Consider the following 15,000-nt stretch of genomic DNA (forward strand, 5'->3'; position numbering starts at 1 on the left):
AAATAAAAAGGAAGACGGATTCTGGATCAATCGTCAATAACCAAATCCAGCTAATTAAGTGATCCACATAGAAAGAACTGACCCCAGATCTGTTGAGAACAAAGGCTAAATTATAATTAAACTTGACATAAGAGTGATAGAGAAGTATCGCGTTATAGTCAAAGAAAACAGCCAGGAATTCATATCAACCTCTGTATGAACCATAGACTGTAAAATATATAGACGTAGTATCCGTGACGTCACCCACAGGTTTCTGAAGAGCGCAAAAGAAGCCACAAGTAGGCGCGGCCAACCGTCGCCATTTTGTTCGCGCGTCATCACACCCACGGCGGGATACCAAACAAGGGCAAAGAGGCGGAGAGTGAGCGGAGCTACAGACACCTGCTAGCATTTAGCTTGGACCTGGTTCAGACACACTTTACTTTGGGAGAACGCTTCATACTTTATCACCTGTGACTCGTTTGTATTCTGACCACTTGTGCTTGGTTGTATACTACATCAATAAAGTGTTTAGACTTTTAAAAACACTGCTGTAATACATTGAGCCACTAAACATTGTTCTTATGACGTTTTTCAACAGGAGGAAAACGCAAATTACTTCCAAACACTTCAGATATAGTCTGTGTTAGTTAATGTAAGACTATTGATGAAATCCAGCATAACACTGTATGACAACGCTTCAGATGACTGTTCTAGAGCCTACAGCTAATCAATCTCAGATTCTGAAGTGCATTACAGCTCTAAATATAAATATAAACGATAAATGATCTTTAAATAAAACAAATACATGTACAGAGATGGTATATAAGTATATAACTTTACTCACATGGGAAAAAGGGGGCCACATGAATGGTTTGTGAGCACAATTAAGTGCCCTCAGCATGCCATGCCATCTAATAATTGTAGGAAACAAGTCCAAAAGGCAGTTGACTGTGTAAAGCCACATAAAACAACACAGAAATACGATAAATATGCCGAGTTCAGTGGCTAATCTGCAGGATTCAGCTGAGGTGACGTGACGGCGACCAGCGAGACCTAGCTGTCACTCAAGTGGCCACGCCCTTTATTATGCAAACTTAATATAAAGGAAACGGATGAGTTATAAAAAAAATTCACCACCTCACAGTTGTCATGAAGAGTAATATTAGCTGTATTAACCAAAATCTTTTTTTGTACCAGGCTGTAAACACCTTTTTTTTTCTGCTGTAAAGTTGGCCATTCTAACAGTGGGCTCAATTGAAATTTGGTTTACTTTGGTTTACTGGTTTACTTTGCACTCATTGCTATATGCCCTTAATGTCACTGTATTGTTTACAATTTTTTATTACATGGGTCAATGACGTGACGCTCATTTTTTTGTGTCCATGTCTTTTAAATAAATTCAATTAGGTTCCAGTTTCAAAATAAATAAGCAAATTACTTGCATAAATTCTCTATTTTGAGGACCAAGTTTAATTTTTTAGTTTTAATCCATTTTAAGAAAATTTTTAGGGGATTATTGCAAGAATGTCAATGTGGTGTAACCAAAAAAAATTGGTACCAAATAGTTTACCTTGTTTAAAAAATGTGAAAGCCTCAATGAAACATTGTATCGGCTAGTCTGGCATAATTTTACATTAGACATATTTAATAGTAAATAAAGGTAAATATAGCACAATTGTTTTAAATATTATAATTCATTTGGGGAATTTTGTCTGTCACCTCAAATTTCTGAAATGTCAAGATGGTGTAACCACCATTTATTGAGCCATTTTGTTAATATTGTGCACAAGAGAGTTAGACAGGAAATTGGATCACAGAGAAGAACACTTGATAAGACTAATTGCTGCATGCAAAGGTTAGTAACTCTTTTTAAAATATGAGATACTTTGACCTTTTTAAGGTATGGTCAGCTATTCTTAGATATGCATGTCAAATGGTAAGACCCCAGAAATGCACTGATAATTGTTCAATATTATAAAAATAAGTATTATATTTAAAAGTTAAATTTGAAATATTCCCACCAAGCCCAAGCGCTTACATAGATGTTATTGATAATGCCTGTCAAATTTCATTTTAAGTTGAAATGTCAAGGGGTGTAACTGGTTACACCATTTGACTCATATAGCAGGAGTCTTTCTGTTGGGGGTCAATTTGGTCAAATATCATTAGTTCATGATGCTGATCAAAAATGCGACATAAATTAGACTACTATTTGGAACTATTTGTGTTCATAGTGTAGATTATTTATTTATTTTTGTTTGAGAAATAGGTGCTTAATCACCAACCTTACTATTAAAGCTCTGTAAACCTAGGATAAAGTTATTTTACTGCATATCATGAATGTTTTTTTTTTTTTTATGTTAATCCATGTTTATATTCACACAATATAATGTACACACTCTCATTCTCACACACATTCATACACTACAGTCAATTTAGTTTTTCTAATTCACCTATACTGCAAGTCTTTAGACTGTGGGGGAAACTGGAGCTCCCAGAGGAAACCCATGTCAGCTCCACACAGTAAGCCATCCTGGTCCATCTGGGACTCAAACCAGCAACCTTCTTGCTGTGAGACAACTGTGCTAACCACGTTAGCCACTGTATCACCCTCCTTTGACATGTTGTATGTATTTTTTTTTCTTCTTGAGAAAGTCTTTTTTCTTTTAGTTTGGATAGAATAAAAGCAGTTTTTAAAATGTTTAAACCGTTTTTTAAGGTCAATATTGTTAGCCTTCTTAAATACAGAACAAACTACAGTTACCCAATGACTTGACCAATAGATCTTACTTGCCTAATTAACCTAATTACATTTTAAAATGTCACTTAAGGCTGAATACTAATGTCTTACAAATTATCTAGTCAAATATTATGTGCTGTCATCATGGCAAAGACTACGGAAGAAATCAATTATTAGAATTTAGTCATTTAAACTATTTTGTTTAGAAATGTGTTGACATTAATATTCTCTCTGTTAAAGAGCACTTGGGAATTTCTTTTTTAAATAAAATAAAAAATTAACATGGGAAATGAAACAAGGTTGACGAGCCTCTATAGACTGAGTGCACACAGCCTTAAGTTTTGGAGGTTTTCATACTTGATGCGCTCGCTGTTGTACTATTATTTTTAACAACTGGAGATGACTCGGAGGAACTTTAATGATGAAAAGTTGTGAAGAACAAGTCAGAAGTTGCTAAACAAATTAATTTATTTACAGTTGAAATCAGTTTTGTTTTTTTTGTTTTTACAGTATGTCTGATAATATTTTTTTCTTCTGGAGAAAGTCTTATTTGTTTTATTTCGGCTAGAATAAAAGCAATTTTTAAAAGCCATTTTAAGGTAAAAATTATTAGCCCTTTTAAGCTTTTTCCCCCCGATAGTCTACAGAACAAACCATGGATATACAATAACTTATCTAATTACTCTAACCTGCCTAGTTAACCTAATTAGGCCTTTAAATGTTACTTTAAGCTGTATAGAAGTGTCTTGAAGAATATCAAGTCTAATATTATTTACTGTCATCATGACAAAAAGAAAATAAATCAGTTATTAGAAACGAGTTATTAAAACTATTATGTGTTGAAAAAATGTGTTGAAAATGTGTTGAAAAAAATCTTCTCTCTGTTAAACCGAAATTGGGGAAAAAATAACAGGGGAGCTAATAGCTCAGGGGGACTAATAATAATTCTGCATAATTCTGACGTTAACTGTATAAAATAAATAGTTTGTGGATAAGTTGTGGTTACACTCATGAAATGATTTGTTGTCAGTCAGTCGTGTATGCTTGCAAAAATTGGCCTTTAATCCCAGCACCAAGGCAACAACGAGTAAGCAGCAGTTCTTACGTACTAGTGATTTACGTACAGTGTTTGGCAAATTGTTTCTAAATAGCTTAAAAAGTAAAATAGTGGATTTTTTTCTAATATCATCTACTTATTTTTATTTTACTTAACTTTACTAAGTAGTACTACTTCTTTAACTTTACTAAGTGATGGAAAAGGTGTTAAATGTTAAACATGTTTCTTTAGTTTGTTAATATTCTATTGATGAGGGCCACACATTTAATGTAAAGGATGTTATTACTTGGTGTATTAAAGTTCAGCAACTTGGTTTCATTGTTCGAAACACATTTGTCAATGACAATCCCACCCCCCTCAGATATTGTTCCTCAACTGTCATCACAATATGAGACATGGATACACCTTTCATGCGCCATGATGATTTCTTGTTGCCAGACATTTTGGTTAACATTTAAAACAAATTAAAATCACTTCAGCTGAAATTGTTGACTATCATTCTTAGTTTGAATTGATTTTAATTGTAAATTTTAAAATCTTTGGCTGTAGAAGCAACACTGTCAGGTGGTGTAACTGGTTTTTGTCAATTGGTGTAACCAGTATTTTACATAAAAATATAATTATGTACATGGAAATAATGTGAAATTAAAATTAAAACACCTAGTTTAGTGTAATAAAATAGTTTTTAACATTTTTTACATAATTTGTCAAAGATTATTTAGAAATCAGATGTGTTTTTAGCATGTGTCCGGCCGAATATTGCAAAAACTCATTAAAATGTACATTTAGAGATAATGCGAATAAAATAAATGTTATTGTGGTATTTTAAAATGAAGTATTTATTTCAGTGTGTACACTTGCATATCATCTAGGAGAAGTAAATTATTTAATATTTCACAATTTTTGGCAGTTACACCATTTGACATTTTCAGGTGCATTCAGTCATAATGTTTGTAAAAAATGGTGTAAATGTTATTTTTAATTACATAAAATCAACATGAATACAATCTGTACATTTTAAAATATCTGACGGATGCTTTTAAATCAACTTTGTAAAAGATTTTTAAATTTCCCATCTTGCCAAACTTGTTTTGTCACTGACCCACATATGTATATTTCTTAGACCACATTTATGTGCAATGTATATACTGTAAATTTTCTAAATTTTCTTAAACTCTACTATTTTTTATATATATATTTTATATTAATGTTAAGCACCTTGGGTCTGAGAGTAACGCAATTTCGATTCTCTGTATGTCTTGTACATGTGGCTGAATTGACAATAAAGCTGACTTTGACTTTGACTTTGAATTTGCTCTGTATTGGAGCCAGGAGCGGCCAGGACTAGCAGAATTTCGGATGAATTGCAGTTTTAGTTACTTCCGTATTGGCTTCCTGAGGGAGAGCGGGAGGTTGCCGCTTGTTTTTTTTTTTTTTTGTCTTTTTTTTTTTTTTTTTTTTTATTAACAAGAACCAGCATGTACAGTTACAGTTGTTTTGTTATACAATACAATCACTTTACATTTCTTAACAAGAATGAAATAAGTGAAAAAAAACAAAGAGGAGGAAAAAAAAGAAGAAAAAGAAAAAAAACAGAGAAGAGGGTACATAATTATCAAATTACATACAAATATGTTTCGCACATTTTATAATTTTAGTTATTTACAAGAGTTAGTAATGCACTTTTTTTTCACAGGAAATGCATATATACAAACATTTTATGTAAAAATGTTAAAGGAGGAGCATATATTAATTGTTTTAATTGCTTTTCTATTTTGAGACTTGGAAATCACTTTTATATACATTTGAATCTCTTTTTCTAACACCATGAAGAGAGGTTTGCTTTTGGAAAACTTGGATTTATGTATGTGAAATTTACATAATAATAAAATTAAATTTATAATAAAACCAGCATCTTTTAAAGAGCGATCCTTAACATAAAAACCCAAAATCACATGTTTATAAGATAAGGAAAAGGTTTTTAAGATATTATGAACAATAAAAGTTTCAACATTGATCCAAAATAGTCGAGTATATTGGCAAGACCAAAATAAATGTGAAATAGTTTCATTAAAGCTTTCGCAAAAACAGCATTCTAACTCAATATCAATTTTAAATTTTTGTAGAAATAATTTTGTGGGATAAACCCTATGAAGTAATTTAAATGATATTTCTTTAGCCTTATTTGTGATAAAAAAAAATTTTGAGGTAATGACCAAACTTGAGTCCAGTTTATATTATTAAAGATGGTTGCCGCTTGGTATGAACACATAACAGTTGAGCTTAAGTGATTTGACACAATTCAGCAGTGCAGTCTACATGTGTTTGCTGAAACATGCGCATCAAATGTCACAACAAACACGATAAATTTACAAAAGAAGTAACTAAACATACCTTATGCCTCTTCAGACTGGAGATGAACAAATGTGTAATCTGTCAATCATGCATTTAGCGTCCTGAGGCCAGTTTAAACGTGCCTCGTGCTGTCGTTGCTCAGTAAAGGCACAGTAAAGAGATTGGCGCTCGCGTTTTCAAATTAAAAGTCCCAGATACATAGTAAGTTAAATGTATGCTTAAAAATAACAAAGGGAGGAAATTATCTCTGTTGTCTTTCTAGAAAACATTGTTGCAAATTAAATGCAGCCTGAGACGTGAATATTAAAGTTCTCAGATCTTTTTTTTTTATAATCTCAGAGGTTTTTTTTTTTCTTTTTATATTTAATTACTTTTTTTTTGCCTTTAAAAACATTAGAGTTTAGGCCAAAATGATCTCAGAGTTTGATGACATTGCTGTTCATCAGGTCCAAATGAAAGGCCTATATGTAAACTCCAACGCCATGACAAGATGCTGATTTTTTTCCTGTCTTATTGTTACCATTATTGTATTCACTTTAAATTCATGTTAACAACACAAAAAGTGGAGTTCTGCACAAAGTGATCAGGATTAACATAGCTTTCTCAATATAATGCTCGTGCACCGATTTCCTTTGTTTGTGGACAAAAGTGCTTGCGAGCTCTTAAATATACGCTGCTTGCATGCAAATTTTCTCACGCTTTCTCAAGTATGCACTGCTCATGCACAAATTTTCTTGAGCGCTCTCAGTACACTGCTCGCTCAGTGAGATTATATGCAGACTCACAATTTGTGTCTTGTGTTCCCTCTTCTATTCATGCTTTTTGATATGATTTATATTGGTGCACTATTAATTAACAATAACAAAATACTTTAATAGGCTTGCATATTACATTTTAAATCTAATAAGGCATAACATGTTTTGATGTATGTTATATGATGAGATACTTCCAGTTTTTTTTATTAAAGACACAGAGAATAGACGTTGGATGTAAAGAATACATTTTATTTTAAAAACATTTATTTAACATCCAAAAGGTGCACCATACTACTAAAAAAAACAATAAAAAACATTTAAACAAAAATATTACTAACACAAGCAGAAATGTAACTGTCATAGAAAATAGGGTAATACTTGATTAGGTAATATAACCTATTGACGACCGGGGTTAAGTCCGGGGAAGAGCGATTCCAGATATCAGATAAGACAAAGAAAAAATCAGAAAATGTGATAAAAATCAGATGATGGCTTTTGTTTTTCTGGACTGCTTTTGTAAACCGTCGGCTGGGTTTAGGGAGGTAAGCGGGTGGGTGGGTGGGTCAGTCGGTAAAATTGATTGGGTTTAAAGAAGGAGGAGGGTCGCCCAGGCAATCATTTAGTCATTCAGTCAGTCGACAGCAGCCTCTGGTGGGTTTATGCGAGAACAGCGCGGGTGCGGACGGCACTCGCGAGAGACATTTAAGATGTGAAAAAGCGCGCACAGCTGCATCTCGCGGATTCGCGAAAACAAAAACTGCAAAAATACGTACCTCCCAGGACGTATTTTACGGTCTCCAGAAACTTCTACGGGACTACGTTTTCAGAATGAGCCTGGGTTGTCCAGAATGAGGAAAAGCCATTAGTGACCATCTCTCCCCCTTTAGCATAGGGCGTTAGTCTTGTTTTTAAATTTACTGCTATGCTGGCTCGTATGCACTTGTAGCTCCGCCCACTTTTGAAAGAGTACAATCTTATTTAAATCTAAAGCGACAGTCACCAAGATGGCACAATTTGACTCAAAACCTAAAAAGTGTCAGTTTCATTCTTTAATTTTCTTGTTGGCTTAATCCATTTATTAATCTGGGGTCGCCACAGCAGAATGAACCGCCAACTTATCCAGCATATGTTTTACACAGCTGCAACCAATCTCTGGGAAACATCCATACACACTCATCCATACACTACGGACAATTTAGCCTACCCAATTCACCTGTACCGCATGTTTTTGGTCTGTGGGAGAAACCTGAGCACCCGGAGAAAACCCACACGGATACGGGGAGAACATGCAAACTCCACACAGAAACACCAACTGACCCAGCTGAGGCTTGAACCAGCGACCTTCTCGCTGTGAGGCGACAGTACTACCTATTGCGCCACCACGGTCAGTTTCAAAGGGTTATAAAACATTATTTGTGTGACAAATGGAGCTAAAACTTCACATACACACTCTTATTGTATACACACAAACTTATTTCACATCTTGTAAAAAGGTTAACACTAGGTTCCCTTTTTTAATCAGTAAAGCACTATTTTTAGGCTATCCGGGACATCTTGATCTTCTGAATAAACAGCAGCAGAAGTGTATCAGCACAGTAAAGGTCTGAAACTGCTTGAGAGTGAACAAATGATGACAGAATGTTCATTTTGGGATGAAAAAAAAAACACTATAAACTAGGGATGTAACGGTATCAGAATTTCACGGTACGATAATACCTCGGTATGAATGTCACGGTACGGTATTTATTGAATAATTTATAGGAAAAACAAAACTAATGAAAATACTCGAAAAAAGTGGCAAAAGTGTTTATTTACCTTAGCACAGAACATATCAATGACATACAAATCAGCCATCTATCTGTAAGTTTCGAAACTGGAACTTCAATTTTTCAATTTTAATAACAAAAAACTATTAAACCATATTAAAAAAATTAAGTTTCAATTTAATATTGTTGAAAACTCATCACATTCAACATTTAATCACTCACTCACTTAGATAGAGATGGTTTTTTAAGGTAAATTATCATATAACTATAATCTGGTAAAAGTTGGGATCCCCTGCAACAGAAAAAAAAAAAAACCCTCTCATTTGGGACTGAGGTTTCTGGGACAGAGAGATACGATTTAGCCAAGGTTGACAGCAGTGGGTAACGATGTGCATTGTCTTTCCACCAATTGAGAGGACAAGCCATGAGTGAGATAGAGGTCTCTTTGCGGTACAAGTCAATGTCTGCAACAATCTAACAAGTGTGCTGTGTTCTGCAGTCCCCATGACTGTTTTCAGTCGTATTCCCCGACTTATATTTCACCACAGTCTGGCAGTGGCTTCATACTGTTTTTTTCTTTGTCTGTCACCTTTTCCCCTTTCTCGTATCTTTTTAGAGAGAAACCGAAATGCTTCCACACATCCGATTTAAAACCCGATTTAGGTTCGATCATTTCCAGCTCTTTTTCTTCCCCGCTACTAGCAGCACACTCCATTTCCGCATTACTGGATCTGTAGTGACAACAGACCGCAAAGGATGATGGCCACGCCTGGGCTGATGGGAATTGTAGTTCCCGCTACCTCCAGTTCGCTTCATTCGCCTAAGCAAACTTTTCTCAGAAATAAAGTTTTATTGAGTCATGCGCCTACGGTAATATTGAAAAAAATTACTATTGCGGTATGACGGTATTTACAATATTGTTACATCCCTACTATAAATGGTGGAATTGATATGAACCTTTCGCTGTCAAGAAAATCAGAAGAATTCACAGCTTTATTTCATTTGGGTGACACAGTGATGGGATTAGTGGGTTTTTTCTTTGATACCAAACTCTGCAATCTGATATAGGACTCAGGGAAGGTCATGTAGCATCAGTGGATATCTTCCAGATAGACCCACAATGGAGGAAAGTTAGCATAATAAAGTGAGCGACTGCTGCCAAGGACGCCTGGTATCTGCCCCGGTGAGACTCGCTCCACGCACACACCTTCATTAAGATTAATGCAATGCGAGGATCTGCAATGAATGCGACAGAGGACAGAGATGAAGAGAGCGATTCTCCGTCACGTATCCAGAATGGCGTCCCGCGGTGCCCAACGCTCCTTCAGAATAGATCTGACCTCTTTCTCGTGCGAACAGTGCTTTGACCATGAGCTTTAAATGTAATAAGGTATAATCCTCCATATTATGAAGGCGCTTAGCTGTTAAACTGGAGCATTATTTCCTTGTGCATGAAACATCCTTGACCTGAGGACCTGCTCGTGTCTTTTCGGAGGAATAAGAACAAACTTCTGCATTTTTTAGGTTAATCTCTCTTGAGCTGAAGTTTCATGCTGAGCACAGCAGCAGGAAATCATATTTAAAAATGTGTTTCTTTTAATTGATTTTTTGGGGGGATTCTAGAATTGTGCATCCACATTTTGCATCTTAAACCTTTTATTATTTTTTAGAACACTTAAAATATGACTTGTTCAAATCACTTAGTTTTATTAAGTAGTCTGAACAGTTCATTTTTGGAGTTGAAGTTGAAGCAACACAATTCTTGAGTTGTTTTTTGAGGCCCCGTTTACACTAGTGCGTTTTAGTTTTAAAACGGCGTTGTAGAATGAAAACGATCCGCGTCCACACTCGCGTTTTACCCGACGTTTCTGAACAGCTCTCCGTCCACACCAAAACGCTGAAAACGCACATCACGTGACCACACACACACTCTCGGGCAAGCGCTCCAGCATTTCTACCCAGATGAGAGCTCTGCTTGTCGGACTGCTCATCAAGCAACTCCCGCTGGATCTAATCTCACTATATTTGCTAAACGTGATATTTCATTCATGTTGTTGTCTTTATCTAACGACATATTCCCTGACTTTGGTCATTGGAATCTATTAAGTTACTTGTTCACGGGTAACATGTTTTGGTTAAGCGCAAAGATAAGTTAATGAATAATCCAGGTACATTGACTGATCGCTTGCCTTTATTTCCTACAATGTATAAACTTATTGTATGTTATACTTTTATAATTATCGATTATTAAAACTGATTTTCAGCAAAAGAGAGGGTGTGTTTCGTATTTTCACTGAAATTGAAAGGAGGCAGTTGTTATCGGCTCCGTTTTGTTATAAATATCCACACAGTGAAGATGACGCTCATATATGCAGCACGACGCCTCAACATTTCTGCTGTCTGTTAAGTTGCTAATATTAAAAAGAAAATAGGCAGTTCCTTAAATCATGTTTACATTTTATTGTTGAGAAAGTGAAACTACGTAGCCAAGGTGATGTGAATGAAGTTATAAAGTACACTGTTCCCTTTGAAGATTTACCCGTGTCCTCGGTATGTTTTCCATATCAAACTGAGAAGAGGGAGACTGCAGCCTTGATCAAACTTGCGAAGTCTTAACTTACAAGAAGAGGATGCGAGTTTGAACTGTGTGTGGGCTACTTAATATTGAGGAAAAGCCCCAATCAGATAGGCGAACGTTTGCAGCCCTGCCTCCGTTTTCAGATGTCTCCGGCTGTTTCTCAATTCCAAGAACGCAGAGAATGGACTTGCGTTCTTGTAGAGTGCGGTCTTGCCAGCTGTCCTCGGAAGAACGAACTCAGGAGACCGCGAGGGCAGAGAACGCGTCCTTTTAGAAATGGGATGCTGCGTTCTCCCTGATGGTCATGTGACCTTCACGCGTTTTAAATGGAAATTAATTAAACATTACAGCCTTCATACAATGATTTATTGTTTCCCCCCTCTTCAAAATATATACTTTGCATAAAAACATTATAAATATACTCTGCACATTATAAATAAAACAAATTTTAATACGAATTTCATCAAACAAACACAATTAATGTGTTTATTCCTTTATTAAGATGTTCATGTTAATGTTTACCTTCACCGTTTCATTTAGGGAAACTCCTGAGGTAAATAAGTGATATCTCTGAACTTTAATAATAAATCTAAATAAAATGCTGCGCTTCCCACCTCCAGTCGCAATGACTTCTGGGACTTCCAGAGCGAGCTCGCTGTTGAAGTCTGCATCGGTGCGTCCTCGATATCAAGAACACATCCGGGAAGTTTCACGCGTCCTCCGTACTTGCAGTCTTGAGTATTGGAACTGATCTTAGGCAGCTGATGATGACGTTTCACGAGAACACGAGGACGTAAGACCGCTGAAGAACGCATATTGAGAAACAGCCTCCGTCTTTCCCCATCCACACTGAGACGGAGCAGCAGCGTTTTAGAATGAAAACGGCCTTTCCAGCATTTTCAAAAAGCTCCGTTTTCGGCGCTCGAGAACTCCGGCGTAGTGTGGACGGATGGCGTAACCGTAGCAAAACTTATGCGTTTTCAAACTAAAACGCACTAGTGTAAACGGGGCCTGAGTCAAGGCATAGTAAAATTGTCACAGGTGGATGACGTCAAACCCCGGGGTGTTTTCTTTTGGCACGTCTTCACTGTCGATCAGGCATCATGAAAGCTAAGATCTTACAGTGTGACATAGGAGCCATGTTCATGCATGCTACAATCATGGAATGCATGCAAAAAAAATTGCACATTATGCAAAAAAAATTGCACATTATGAGCCGGCTTTTAATCAATTTTACTAATTTAAGTGGACTAAAAATAAAACAATTAAGCTGTCCCCCCCAAAAAACATGAGAATTGTGTTGTTTAAACTTATTTTAAATAAGTAGTTTAAACAAGCAACAAATAATTTGAGAGTAAAATTCACCATAATATACAGTACACTTCCTGACAAAAGTCTTTTTGTCGATGCCAATTGTAAGAGCAACAAATAATAACTTGACTTCTAGTTGATCATTTAGAAAAGTGGCAGAAGGTAGATCTTTCTGATGAATCATCTGTTGAACTGCATCCCAATCATCACAAAAACTGCAGACCTACTGGAATCCACATGGACCCAAGATTCTCACAGAAATCAGTTAAGTTTGGTGAAGGATAAATCATGGTTTGGGGTTACATTCAGTATGGGGATGTGTGAGAGATCTGCAGAGTAAATGGCAACATCAACAGCCTGAGGTATTAAGACATTTGTGCTGCCCATTATAATACTAACCACAAGAGAGGGCAAATTCTTCAGCAGGATAGCGCTCCTTCTCAAGCTTCAGCCTCCACATCAAAGTTCCTGAAAGCAAAGAAGGTCAAGGTGCATCGATATTGGCCAGCCCAGTCACCAGAGATGAACATTATTGAGCATGTCTGAGGTAGGATGAAGGAGGAGGCATTCAAGATGAATCCAAAGAATTTAATGAACTCCGGGAGCTCTGCAAGAACACTTTCTTTGCCATTTCAGATGCCTTTATTAATAAGTGATTTGAGTCATTGCAGAGATGTATGGATGCAGTCCTCCAAGCTCTTGGGAGTCATACACAATATTAACTCTTTTTCCACTGCACCAAGGCTTTATATTCTATACTGGACATTATTTCTGCTAAGTGACAAGACTTTTGTCTATTACCTCTGTACTTCAGCAACTTCTCTGGCTTCCTGATTAGTCACATATTGATTTTAAGAGCACCTGACAACATTTGTGACCTGTTAACTCTGGCCATTTCCACCTGCAGTCTTCGTTCTTCATCTGGACTTTTGCTGTATCAGCCACGCTGTAAACTAAAGACTATAGGTGGTCGGGCTTTTTCATAAAGTGCATCTAAGCTACGGAATGGTCTACCCATCAGGAATGCCGCTTCTCTGGACTGTTTTAGGAAACTTCTCAGACTCACCTTTTTACCGTTGCTTTTAACTTTTATTTTTGTTAATTTAATCATTCAACAGTACTGAATCGTTCATATTTTATTGTTTTATTTTGTTTTTATTGTTCTGTTTTGTTACTGTTTGCCTTGTATGACTTTTGAGAAAAGTGCACTATAAATAAAATCTATAATTATAATAATAAAAAAATAAGTATTATTATTATGCTTATTATATTATTATTATTATTATTATTATTATTATTATTATCATTATCATCGTCATCATCATTATCATTATTATTATTATTATTATTTTTATGCTTATTAATATTTTAATTATTATTATGCTTATTATTATTTATTATTATTATTATTATTATTATTATCATTATCATCGTCATCATCATCATCATTATTATTATTATTTTATGCTTATTAATATTTTAATTATTATTATTATTATGCTTATTATTATTTATCATTATTATTATTATTATTATTATTATTATTATTATTACTAAGAAAAGTCAGACCTTACTGTCCTATTTAAATAATAAAACAAATCAAGCCATGATCATATTTAATTTTGGAAAAATAAGCATAATCTAGAGGTCTTTGCCTTTCATATAACCCACTTCTGATACCAAATGGTCAACTAGTTGTTATTATTTGTTGTTCCTAAAACTTATATAGGCAACAAGACTTTTGTCAGGAAGTGTATTTTGATTGATGTTTTTATTCCTCTTATTATTTCTGTTATTTGCTGAAACATATTCCTGCTACCCAGTGCTATAAGGCTTCTCTTTGCCTTCATCTTTTCTTTTTTTTTGCCACTTACGCAATTACAAAATCACAACACATGCTTTGTGTGGGAAAGAAAAGACCACTTTTGAACGCCGTAACTAAATACACCTTTGCTTTTCCCAAACCAATCCTCCACCGCCATTTGTTGAGAGAAACGCTGTTTTTAAAGTCCTTTCTCCATCAGGCCCATTTTCTTCCTCTTTTAAATGCTTACCTTTACTCCTCTCTTTTGAACATCTCGCAAAAGTGCATGTTTTATGCTTCAGGAAAGAAAATCAATCCATCTTGAAGAACATGAAGGAGTTTGTTTACAGGAACAAATCTATCGACTCATCGAGACATTCTTCTGGCTTTATGGATGAGTAATTCAGTGTGTCATACAGACACAAGAAAAAGCTCAATTTCAGAGAAAAACCACAGAACAAGCGAGCATGAAAATATCTAAATCTCTCAATCCATTATCTTATCTTCTATTTTTTTTTTCCATTTTAACAAACTTTTTTGTTTTTGTGTCTTCCTATGACGAAATTAGTAGCTTGTGAAATTTCCTAGGAGGGCAGCACGGTGGCTCAGTGGTTAGCACTCTTACAGCATGTAGGTCGCTGGTTTGAGTCCT

The sequence above is a fragment of the Danio rerio genome, chromosome 8, assembly GCF_049306965.1.
Source record: "Danio rerio strain Tuebingen ecotype United States chromosome 8, GRCz12tu, whole genome shotgun sequence".
NCBI lineage: Eukaryota > Metazoa > Chordata > Actinopteri > Cypriniformes > Danionidae > Danio > Danio rerio.